The following is a 12,773-nucleotide window of genomic DNA, read 5'->3' as shown; positions in this document are numbered from 1 at the left end:
CTGATTTATAATAATCATTACAGATAACAATTCTTAATTGCTGTATTTCCCCATGTAAATAAAAAAGCAAATGTCATTAAAGATGAATTTATTGAAACTGTAATATCAACTGGTTACATTATATTGTGGAACGCAATCTTCAAAAATGCAGCATTGTTTTGTTAATTTAGCAGACAAGACACTCTTATTTCCCAAGCCCTTATCACAGTCAAGACACACCTATTTTATAGTAAAAAAACAAAACACGTAATATAACAGAATAAAATAACAGAATATTATTCCAAATGAAATAAGTGCCTGGAACAGTTATTCTCAGAGTGATCATTTGAAACAGGGCTCAATTTGGCGAGTTCAGGGTTACAAACCAAAAATCGTTCTTCTTTTCGATATACAGACATTCAATTTAGTTTATTCTGCCTGTTCTTTGGAATTTTCAACAGTTCCACATTGAACACTGCATGGTGATGAATTACGGCACCAACATATTTTATACACAAATATGCAATTATTCCAAAACTGCAGCTCATTGTTGGAACACATATTTTCCTACTTCAATCAACCAGTCCATTTTGAATTTTTTATAAAACTGTCGTCATTTGGCAAAGAATGTAGCTTGTGTATCCCATCAGTTAGATACGTTTTTAGAGGCATATTTTTCTGTAGGACTAACGGAAGCTTGTGTGCACACCCAGCACACATGTGTGAAAGGAGCAGTCTGAACACAATTGAGTAAATGAGACATGGAGGGGAATTTAGGAAAAAGAACGGTGTGATGCTTGGCTTCTTTTTTGTTGTGCCCCATAAATATACATGTACAAATGGAACACTAGAGTCAAAGCAAATTAACTTAGTCTTCAAGACAATTTCAGCCACAAAGCGCATTCCACCAAATAGTTTTACAGTATTTGAAACAAAAACTGATCTCTGGTAAAAGATCAAGCTTTGATGTTTGTTCGAGTACTCATGCCCATCCCTAGTAGAGAGGGAGTCATGTTTCTGAAAATAAAAGATGAAACAATGAGAACAAACCATTGAAATTGCACCGATGTACAGGTTCATACACAGATGCGCAAATACACTCACACTTCAGGCTCTGTGGATCTGTTAGTAACACAGCCCAGCCGTATGTCCTGTTGACTCTAATGGGGTGGGCCTGGCAACTCTGTTATCTAGTGTCCTCCTTGTTTAAGGGGCTAAAAATGGCACCGGAGGGGATGGCTGCAGTTTCACAGGCTCCTAACCAATTTTGATATTTTGTTGCATTGTTTGTAGCTTATTTTGTACATAGATGCTACCGTCTCTTATGACTGAAAAGAGCCTCTGGATATCAGAACAGAGATTACTCACTTCGAACTGGACAAAGGTTTTATCTTGAATGAGTCTGACACGAAGGATATCATGTTGCTCCCAGACAAGACTCAAATCCCCGTCATTCGCATGAAGAAAATAAAGCAATACAGGGGGCGGACATTGGGGTGCTTTGTGAGAACCCGCCTCTACCATTCGTTCTATTGGCCAACGTGCAATCACTGGAGAATAAACTGGATGAGCTCCATTCGAGACTGTCCTACCAATGGACATTAAAAACTGTAATATCTTATGTTTCACCGAGTTGTGGCTGAATGACGACACGGATAATTACAGTTGGCTGGGTTTTCCGTGCAGGACAGAACAGCTACGTCCGGTAAGACGAAGGGTGGTGGTATGTGTCTATTTGTCAATAACAGCTGGTCTCAAGGTATTTCTAGCCTGAGGTTGAGTACCTCATGATAATCTGTAGACAAGATATTTTTCATATCAGTCTATTTACCACCACAAACCGGCACTGGCACTAAGACCGCACTCAACGAGCTGTATAAGGCCATAAGCAAACAAGAAAATGCTCATCCAGAAGAGGGGCTCCTAGTGGCCGAGGACTTTAATTCAGGAAAACTTAAATCCGTTTTCCCTCATTTTTACCAGCATGTCACATGTGCAACCAGAAGAAGAAAAAACAACCTCTAGACCACCTTTACTGCACACACAGAGATGCGTACAAAGTTCTCCCTAGCCCTCCATTTGGAAAATCTGACCATAATTCTATCCTCCTGATTCCTGCTTACAAGCAAAAACTAAAGCAGCAAGTACCAGTGACTCGCTCAATACGGAAGTGGTCAGATGACGCGGATGCTACAGGACTGTTTTGCTAGGACAGACTAAAATATGTTCCGCGATTCATCCAATGGCATTGAGGAGTATACCACCTCAGTCACCGGTTTCATCAATAAGTGCATCGACGATGTCGTCCCCACAGTGACGGTACGTACATATCCCAACCAGAAGCCATGGATTACAGGCAACATCGTCACCTACCTAAATGTCGAATGTGGCAGGGCTTGCAAACTATTCCAGACTACAAAGGGAAATCCAGCTGCGAACTGCCCAGTGACGCGAGCCTACCAGACAGGCTAAATGCCTTTTATGCTCGACTCGAGGGAAGAACAAAGAAGAATGCATGAGAGCACCAGCTGTTCTGAACGACTGTGTGATCATGCTCTCGGTAGCCGATGTGAGCAAGACCTTTAAACAGGTCAACATTTTTTATTTGATTTATTTCACCTTTATTTAGCCAGGTAGGTAAAGTTCTCATTTACAACCGCAACCTGACCAAGAATAAAGCAAAGCAGTTTGACACATACAACACAGAGTTACACATGGAATAAACAAAACATACAGTCAATAATACAGTTGAAGAAAATCTATATACAGTGGATGCAAATGAGGTAAGAAAAGGGAGTTAAGGCAATAAATAGGCCATGGTGGCGAAGTAATTACAATATACCAATTAGACACTAGAGTGATTGATGTGCAGAAGATGAATGTGCAAGTAGAGATACAGGGGTGCAAAGGAGCAAGATAAATAAATAAATACAGTATGGGGATGAGGTAGTTGGATGGGCTATTTACAGATGGGCTATGTACAAGTGCAGTGATCTGTGAGCTGCTCAGACAGCTGGTGCTTAAAGCTAGTCTCCAGCTTCAGTGATTTTTGCAATTCATTCCAGTCATTGGCAGCAGAGAACTGGAAGGAAAGGCAGCCAAAGGAGAAATTGGCTTTGGGGGTGACCAGAGAGATATACCTGCTGGAGCGCGTGCTACGGGTGGGTGCTGCAATGGTGACCAGTGAGCTGAGATAAGGTGGGGCCTTACCTATCAGAGACATGTAGATGACCTGAAGCCAGTGGGTTTGGCGACGAGTATGAAGTGAGGGCCAGCTAACGAGAGCGTACAGGTCGCAGTGGTGGGTAGTATATGGGTCTTTGGTGACAAAACGGATGGCATTGTGATAGACTGCATCCAATTTGTTGAGTAGAGTGTTGGGGGTTATTTTGTAAATGACATTGCCGAAGTCATTGCCGATGATCGGTAGGATGGTCAGTTTTACGAGGGTATGTTTGGCAGCATGAGTGAAGGATGCTTTGTTGTGAAATAGGAAGCCAATTCTAGATTTCATTTTGGATTGGAGATGCTTAATGTGAGTCTGGAAGGAGAGTTTACAGTCTAACCAGACACCTAGGTATTTGTAGTTGTCCACATATTCTAAGTCAGAACCGTCCAGAGTAGTGATGATGGGCGGGCGGGCGGGCAGGTGTGGGCAGCGATCGGTTGAAGAGCATGCATTTAGTTTTACTTGCATTTAAGAGCAGTTGGAGGCCACGGAAGGAGAGTTGTATGGCATTGTAGCTCGTCTGGAGGTTAGTTAACACAGTGTCCAAAGAAGGGCCAGAAGTATACAGAATGGTGTCGTCTGCATTGAGGTGGATCCGAGAATCACCAGCAGCAAGAGCAACATCATTGATGTATACAGAGAAGCGAGTCGGCCCGAGAATTGAACGCTGTGGCGCCCCCATAGAGACTGCCAGAGGTCCGGACAACAGGCCCTCCGATTTGACACACTGAACTCTATCAGAGAAGTAGTTGGTGAACCAGGCGAGGCAGTCATTTGAGAAACCAAGGCTGTTTAGTCTGCCGATAAGAATGTGGTGATTGACAGAGTCGAAAGACTTGGCCAGGTCGATAAATATGGCTGCACAGTAATGTCTCTTATTGATGGCAGTTATGATATCGTTTAGGACCTTGAGCGTGGCTGAGGTGCACCCATGACCAGCTCTGAAACCAGATTGCATAGCGGAGAAGGTACGGTGGGATTCGAAATGGTCGGTAATCTGTTTGTTAACTTCGCTTTCGAAGACCTTAGAAAGGCAGGGTCGGATAGATATAGGTCTGTAGCTGTTTGGGCCTAGAGTGTCTCCCCCTTTGAAGAGGGGGATGACCGTGGCAGCTTTCCAATCTTTGGGAATCTCAGACGATACGAAAGAGAAGTTGAACAGGCTAGTAATAGGGGTTGCAACAATTTCGGTAGATAATTTTAGAAAGAAAGGGTCCAGATTGTCTAACCCAGCTGATTTGTAGGGGTGCAGATTTTGCAGCTCTTTAAGAACATCAGCTATCTGGATTTGGGCGAAGGAGAAATGGTGGGGGCTTGGGCGGGTTGCTGTGGAGGGTGCCAGGCAGTTGGCCGGGGTAGGGGTAGCCAGGTGGAAAGCATGGTCAGCCGTAGAGAAATGCTTATTTAAATTCTCAATTATAGTGGATTTATCGGTAGTGACAGTGTTTCCTAGCCTCAGTGCAGTGGGCAGCTGGGAGGAGGTGCTCTTATTCTCCATGGACTTTACAGTGTCCCACAACTTTTTTGAGTTTGTACTACAGGATGCACATTTCTGTTTGAAAATGCTAGCCTTAGCTTTCTTAACTGCCTGTGTGTATCGGTTTCTAACTTCCCTGAAAAGTTGCATATCACAAGAGCTATTCGATGCTAATGCAGTACGCCACAGGATGTTTTTGTGCTGGTCAAGGGCAGACAGGTCTGGAGTGAATCAAGGGCAATATCTACTCCTGGTTCTACATTTTTTGAATGGAGCATGCTTATTTAAGATGGTGTGTGTCAGGGGTTCACATTTAAAGGATAACCAGGCATCCACTACTGACGGGATGAGGTCAATGTCAATCGAGGATACCCCGGCCAGGTCGATTAGAAAGGCCTGTTCGCTAAAGTGTTTTAGGGGAAATTTGACAGTGATGAGGGGTAGTCGTTTGACCGCAGACCCAGTACGGATGCAGGCATTGCAACATTCACAGATTACCAGGACGTGTACTCAGAGCATGCGCTGACCAACTGGCAAGTGTCTTCACTGACATTTTCAACCTCTCCCTGACCAAGTCTGTAATACCTACATTTTTCTGGCAGACCACCATAGTCCCTGTTCCCAAGAAAGCAAAGGTAACCTGCCTAAATGACTACTGCCCTGTAGCACTCACGTCAGTATACATCAAGTGCTCTGAAAGGCTGGTCATGGCTCAAATCAATGCCATCATCCTGGAAACCATAGATCCACTCCAACGCACATACCACCCCAACAGATCCACAGATGACGCAATCTCAATCGCACTCCACACTGCCCTTTCCCACCTGGACAAAAATAACACCTATGTGAGAATGCTGTTCATTGACTACAGCTCAGCGTTCAACACCATAGTGCCCACAAAGCTCACCACTAAGCTAAGGACCCTGGACTTCCTGACAGGCCGCCCCCAGGTGGTAAGGGTAGGCAACAAAACATCGACCAGTGTTTAGTCCCAGGGTCCTTAGCTTAGTGATGAGCTTTGAGGGCACTATGGTGTTGAACACTGAGCTGTAATCAATGAATAGCATTCTCACATAGGTGTTCCTTTTGTCCAGGTGGGAAAGGGCAGTGTGGAGTGCAAATAGAGACTGCATCATCTGTGGATCTGTTTGGGCGGTAGGCAAATTATGGTGGTCTAGGGTTTCTGGGATAATTGTGTTGATGTGAGCCATGACCAGCCTTTCAAAGCACTTCATGGCTACAAATGTGAGTGCTACAGGGCAGTAGTCATTTAGGCAGGTTACCTTAGTGTTCTTGGGCACAGGGACTACGGTGGTCTGCTTGAAACATGTTGGTGTTACAGACTCAGTCAGGGACAGGTTGAAAATGGCAGTGAAGACAATTGCCAGTTGGTCAGCACATGCTCGGAGTACACATCCTGGTAATCCGTCTGAATGTTGACCTGTTTAAAGGTCTTACTCACATCGGTGCGTGATCACACAGTCTTCCAGAACAGCTGATGCTCTCATGCATGTTTCAGTGTTACTTGCCTCGAAGTGAGCATATAAGTCATTTAGCTTGTCTGGTAGGCTCGTGTCACTGGGCAGCTCGTGGCTGTGCTTCCCTTTGTAGTCTGTAATAGTTTGCAAGCCCTGCCACATCCGATGAGCGTCGGAGCCAGTGTAGTACGTATCGATGGTGCTGTAGTAGAGCGGGTCGAATTACGCACAGATAACTCTCTCCCCAAAACGACCTCTCCACACAAAGTCAGGTCAGATTACAGCTTATAAGAAAAAAATACATACTATTGGGCAATATTCCATCAAATTCAGTGCTCAAGAAATCCAGATTCAAGATAAATCAACATCTGTCAAAGCAGTGGTATTGGATTTCAAACCTATTTTGTTTAATTCAACTGATATCATTCTTAAACAATCTGGAATGTTTCCTATCACGTTGAAACAGGTTTAAAGTATTAACCTGTTATGGCTAGGGGGCAGTATTTTCACGGCTGGATAAAAAACGTACCCGATTTAATCTGGTTACTACTCCTGCCCAGTAACTAGAATATGCATATAATTATTGGCTTTGGATAGAAAACACTCCAAAGTTTCTAAAACTGTTTGAATGGTGTCTGTGAGTATAACAGAACTCAAATGGCAGGTCAAAACCTGAGAGATTCCTTTACAGGAAGTGGCCTGTCTGACCATTTCTTCAACTTCTTTGCCATCTCTATCTTTTACAAAGGATCTCTGCTCTAACGTGACACTTCCTACGTCTTCCATGGGCGCTCAGAGCCCGGGAAAAACCTGAATGTCGTCATCCCAGCCCCAGGCTGAAACACATTATCGCCTTTCTCAAGTGGCCGATCAAGGGACTGTGGGCTTAGGCGCGTGCCCTGGCTGCCCCCGTCTTTGTGATTTTTCCTCTGTTTGCCGAAAAGGAGATTCCCGGTCGGAATATTATTGCTTTTTTACGAGATAAATTGCATAAAAATTGATTTTAAACAGCAGTTGACATGCTTCGAAGTACGGTAATGGAATATTTAGAAATTCTTTGTCATGAATTGCGCCATGCGCGCGACCCTGATTTACCATTTCGGATAGTGTCTGGGACGCACGAACAAAACGCCGCTATTCGGATATAACGATGGATTATTTTGGACCAAACCAACATTTGTTATTGAAGTAGCAGTCCTGGGAGTGCATTCTGACGAAGACAACAAAAGGTAATCAAACTTTTATAATAGTAAATCTGGTTTTGGTGAAGGCTAAACTTGCCGGGTGTCTAAATAGCTAGCCCGTGATGGCTGGGCTATGTACTTAGAATATTGCAAAATGTGCTTTCACCAAAAAGCTATTTTAAAATCGGACATATCGAGTGCATAGAGGAGTTCTGTATCTATAATTCTTAAAATAATTGTTATGCTTTTTGTGAACGTTTATCGTGAGTAATTTAGTAAATTGTTAGCAAAATCCCCGGAAGTTTGCGGGGGGTATGCTAGTTCTGAACGTCACATGCTAATGTAAAAAGCTGTTTTTTTTATATAAATATGAACTTGATTGAAAACATGCATGTATTGTATAACATAATGTCCTAGGTGTGTCATCTGATGAAGATCATCAAAGGTTAGTGCTGCATTTAGCTGTCTTCTGGGTTTTTGTGACATTATATGCTAGCTTGAAAAATGGGTGTCTGATTATTTCTGGCTTGGTACTCTGCTGACATAATCTAATGTTTTGCTTTCGCTGTAAAGCCTTTTTGAAATCGGACAGTGTGGTTAGATAAAGGAGAGTCTTGTCTTTAAAATGCTGTGAAATAGTCATATGTTTGAAAAATTGAAGTTTTTGTATTTTTGAGGAATTTGTAATTCGTGCCACGCCTATCATTGGATATTGGAGCAGGTGTTCCGCTAGCGGAACGTCTAGATGTAAGAGGTTAAGTGAAGCACTGACTGTATCCTATATCAGAGGAGATTGACAAAGTCATACTGTACAACTGTCCATACTACTGGCCAGACATTGTAGCCAGTAACACTCAGATATTGCCCGTTTCTAAGAAAATCCAATTGTGATGAGATACATCTCCCAATTCAATATTTGGCAATATTCAGAGGAAGGCATCTCATTATTTTAAGGAGAAAAGGTCTTTGAAAATGACAGAACCAAACTGATCACCATGACCAAGCTGCAGTAGTTTGTGTGTCAGGGGGCTAGGGTCAGTCTGTTATATCTGGAGTATTTCTCCTGTCTTATCTGGTGTCCTGTGTGACTTTAAGTATGCTCTCTCTTTCTCTCTCTCTCAGAGGACCTGAGCCCTAGGACCATGCCTCAGGACTACCTGGCATGATGACTCCTTGCTGTCCCCAGTCCACCTGGCCATGCTGCTGCTCCAGTTTCAACTGTTCTGCCTGCGGCTATGGAACCCTGACCTGTTCACTGGACGTGCTACCTGTCCATACCTGCTGTTTTCAACTCTCTAGAGACAGCAGGAGCAGTAGAGATACTCTGAATGATCGGCTATGAAAAGTCAACTGACATTTACTCCTGAGGTGCTGACCTGTTGCACCCTCGACAACCACTGATTATTATTATTTGACCCTGCTGGTCATCTATGAACATTTGAACATCTTGGCCATGTTCTGTTATAATCTCCACCCAGCACAGCCAGAAGAGGACTGGCCACCCCTCATAGACTGGCTCCTCTCTAGGTTACTTCCAAGCTAAATGCAGCACTAACCTTTGATGACCTTCATCAGATGATACACCTAGGACATTATGTTATACAATACATGCATGTTTTGTTCAATCAAGTTCATATTGATATCAAAAACCAGCTTTTTACATTAGCATGTGACGTTCAGAACTAGCATACCTCCGGTGAATTTACTAAATTACTCACGATAAACGTTCACAAAAAACATAACAATTATTTTAAGAATTATAGATACAGAACTCCTTTGTGCAATCGAGGTGTCCGATTTTAAAATAGCTTTTCGGTGAAAGCACATTTTGCAATATTCTGAGTACATAGCCCAGCCATCACGGCTAGCTATTTAGACACCCACCAAGTTTAGCCCTGACCAAACTCAGATTTACTATTACAAAAGTTTGATTACCTTTGATGTTCTTCGTCAGAATGCACTCCAAGGACTGCTACTTCAATAACAAATGTTGGTTTGGTCCAAAATAATCCATCGTTATATCCAAATACCGGCGTTTTGTTCGTGCGTTCAAGACACTATCAGAAGTGTAAATAAGGGTCACGAGCATGGCGCAATTCGTGACAAAAAAAATCTAAATATTCCATTACCGTACTTCGAAGCATGTCAACCGCTGTTTAAAATCCATTTTTATGCCATTTTTCGCGTAAAAAAGTGATAATATTCCGACCGGGAATCTGCGTTTAGGTAAACAGAGGAAAGAAAACAAAGCATTCGGTCGACGCGGGCACGCGCCTGAGTCTCACAGTACTGTAACCAGCCACTACCCAAACGCGCTAGTTTTTTTCAACCAGAGCCTGCAAAGCCACGATTCAGCTTTTTGCCGCCTTCTGAGAGCCCATGGGAGCCGTAGGAAGTGTCACGTAACAGCAGAGATCCTCTGTAATGGATAGAGATAATCAAGAAGGGCAAGAAATTGTCAGACAGGCCACTTCCTGCATGGAATCTTCTCAGGTTTTGGCCTGCCATATGGGTTCTGTTATACTCACAGACACCATTCAAACAGTTTTAGAAACTTTAGGGTGTTTTCTATCCAAAGCCAATAATTATATGCATATTCTAGTTACTGGGCAGGAGTAGTAACCAGATTAAATCGGGTATGTTTTTTATCCAGCCGTGTCAATACTGCCCCCTAGCCCTAACAGGTTAATATGCTGTCACTCCGCTCTTGCCAACTCTGGAGACATCGTCTCCTCTTTCCTCATAAAATCTATTAACTAGGCCTACTCCGGCATTAGCAATCATGTGCCATTGTTGTTTTGTCTCTGGTGCGGACAAGGATTACTTGACTTTTGTCTGAGAGGATGCATTTTGTTGTCCGTTGTTATGCAGTGTCGTGTCTTTGGGGCACCATTAAACTGAAGACATGTTTATCAATTAACTCCCTGTAATTATTATCACGCGAATAAACTGATTAATCGTTTAATTGTAATTGACTAGGAGATCGGGGCACCACGGAAAATATTCAGATTACAAAGTTATAATGTTCCTAATATAACTTTCCTATATTATAACATTATATATTATATTCTATTATAGTATAGGCCGATTATCTTCTGGTTTAAATGGTGTATTTTACCTCGCGTCCAGTCTCATTCCAAACGTCGTAAATTGTTGTATCTGCACGAATACAGCCTTTACTAAAGTCATCCATACATCAATTGTCTTAAAATCATTTATTTACTAAACTAAGTAATTCACAGAAAGCATACAAACAGTAGTTATCGTCACAAAGAATTGGTAGAGTAATGTGCCCTAGTGAGCTAAACAGGCATGGCTGGTGCCTTGTTAAACAAAGGGTCATAAAGGGCAGCTGAGGAGGCACACAGAGTTCATTAATATTAACAATTGATATGCTAAACCTTTGCACATGAACGCTCACTCATTCGGGAACAATTGCAATCAATATATATTTATGCTCAGTGTGTCGTCGGGATCCTTGTTGAAGAGTTTTTGTCCTGTTAGAGAGTTTTTGTCCTGTTCTCTCTCTCTCGGTTAGAATGGTTCTTTCAAAGCGACATTCATTAATGTCGTTATAGAAGGATGTTTCGTTGGTCTTCGCGTTCAATGATATAATTTACTTAGCTGCAGACTAATAATTAATATCAAAGACTTGTTCTTATTCTGTCGGTCTCGATAGTCTAAAAGTTTAACCACGTGGTATAGGTAACTTTCAGTAGAGGAATTGGGTGGTCAAACCTTGGCTCTCTCTTCTGAGGTAAGCTGGTCTGAAGAAAGTAAATCAGGGTGGGGTTTTATACGTGAACATAGAACAGGCTTGTCATATGACGCCTGGTCCTGTCTGTGTCCCTGGGGGCGTGCCGATGACTGATTTAATCTTTGAACAGAAATACATTCTATCACATTAATATCAGTACATAGCATCTCAATGTATTACAAATAGCTTTATCCTTATTAATACAATTTTATACAACCATTTAGATGCAAGTCCCATAGCTGATGCTATTATATAAACAGTATTATGGTAATATGGCTATATTGTCTCTTCTGAGTATCACAAAATTGTACCAAGCGGACCAGTTCGTAGCTGGATTATTCACCAATCTTTTATACCTTCTCCAGAACATTAATGTCGTTCGGTTCCCCAATTCTGTGAGTTGGAAGAATTTCCTGTGTCTCTCTCTGGGCCATGTGGGAGGAGATTCTCCTCTAGAATTTTACGACCGCCTTCACCGGGCCTGGGTAGGGAGAGGTAAGTAGGGGGATGGTGCAAGGGGGAGGGGGTCAACTGTCCTCCCTGTACTCAAAGAGGGCAACGTCATGACAGCAGTGTATTCACATCTCCTTTTGAGACTGCGGGGGCATGATGACTGTAATCCTCTCTCGCGCTCACTAAGTAGGCATTGTTTCCAGGTCTAGAAATGATAAGAGCTCCATCTGAAATACTGTACCTTCAGCACAACCAGTAGGAAGGTAGACATTTCAGGTGAGGATAATATAACTCTCAGACAAAATAAAAACAACAACTAGGCTCTATGGGGTCTTGAGCGCATTTTGGGCAACTTGATATGGTTGAATCAACAGTCTAATTTTCCAAATCAGTACACAATTCACTAATGTTCAAGTAAGATTAGGCTAACAGATATAGTAAACAGAGCCTTACGGGATGAGATCTTAAACATTTAGGTACAAATGTATCACTCCATCATTCAGGTGTCATTGTGTCTTGCATCATTAAACATAATCACTCATTCCAGTCAGGTTGACTTGCATGTTAGTATACAGATGTCATCTTTCGGGCCATGAATAATTAATCACATGCATGGCACCTGAAACGCTTCAACCTTTGACCATTCCTCCCTTCCTAAAGAGTAAATGATGGATGCTGTGTCTGTTCAGAGATGCAAGGTAAATAGCAGCGATCTGTCTTCCTTCCTCACATCTGTCAAATTTAGTCAAGAAGGCAGCCCAGTGAAAACCAGAACCTCCCTCTGCAGTCTAAACCAGTGATCAAGGTCATGCTTACCAGTTAAGTTCCTCTGATAAAGCCACAAACTGCCTCAATATGCCACTCTATTCTGCTGAACAGAAGGCTTCAAATGTACTTAAGGAACAGAAACAGATTCCAGGAGTTGTTAAAAGCATTTTGAATAACGTCTCAGATTGGTTCTCCTACACGTGATATAAAGCGGACTATACCAGGGACCATAAGGGCAGTCATTTCAGAGAATCTCCTGCATGAAATCCCTCTATCATCTCCATCAGTTTCGATCCGCGCTTACGAGGAGAGCCTATACAAAATGGTTACAAGTTAATACCTTAAATGATGTAAGGGAAATGATGATGCAATCCATTTTGTAAGCGGACAGCTTTTCAAACACCAAATGCTACATTGGAAGTAGCCATACGTGTACTGTAGGGAGAGT

At 42.5% G+C, this 12,773-nt stretch overlaps 1 protein-coding gene across 2 annotated transcripts in view; it reads right to left on the bottom strand.

Annotated features, from left to right (window-relative positions):
• Positions 1-12,773, bottom strand: part of LOC106611118 (syntaxin-binding protein 6) — a 143,642-nt gene that overhangs the window by 47,742 nt on the left and 83,127 nt on the right. The gene's annotated exons all lie outside the window — the stretch shown is intronic.

Source organism: Salmo salar, chromosome 09, assembly GCF_965601325.2.
Source record: "Salmo salar chromosome 09, fSalSal1, whole genome shotgun sequence".
Classification (NCBI taxonomy): domain Eukaryota; kingdom Metazoa; phylum Chordata; class Actinopteri; order Salmoniformes; family Salmonidae; genus Salmo; species Salmo salar.
This window is presented reverse-complemented; position numbering and strand designations above follow the sequence as displayed.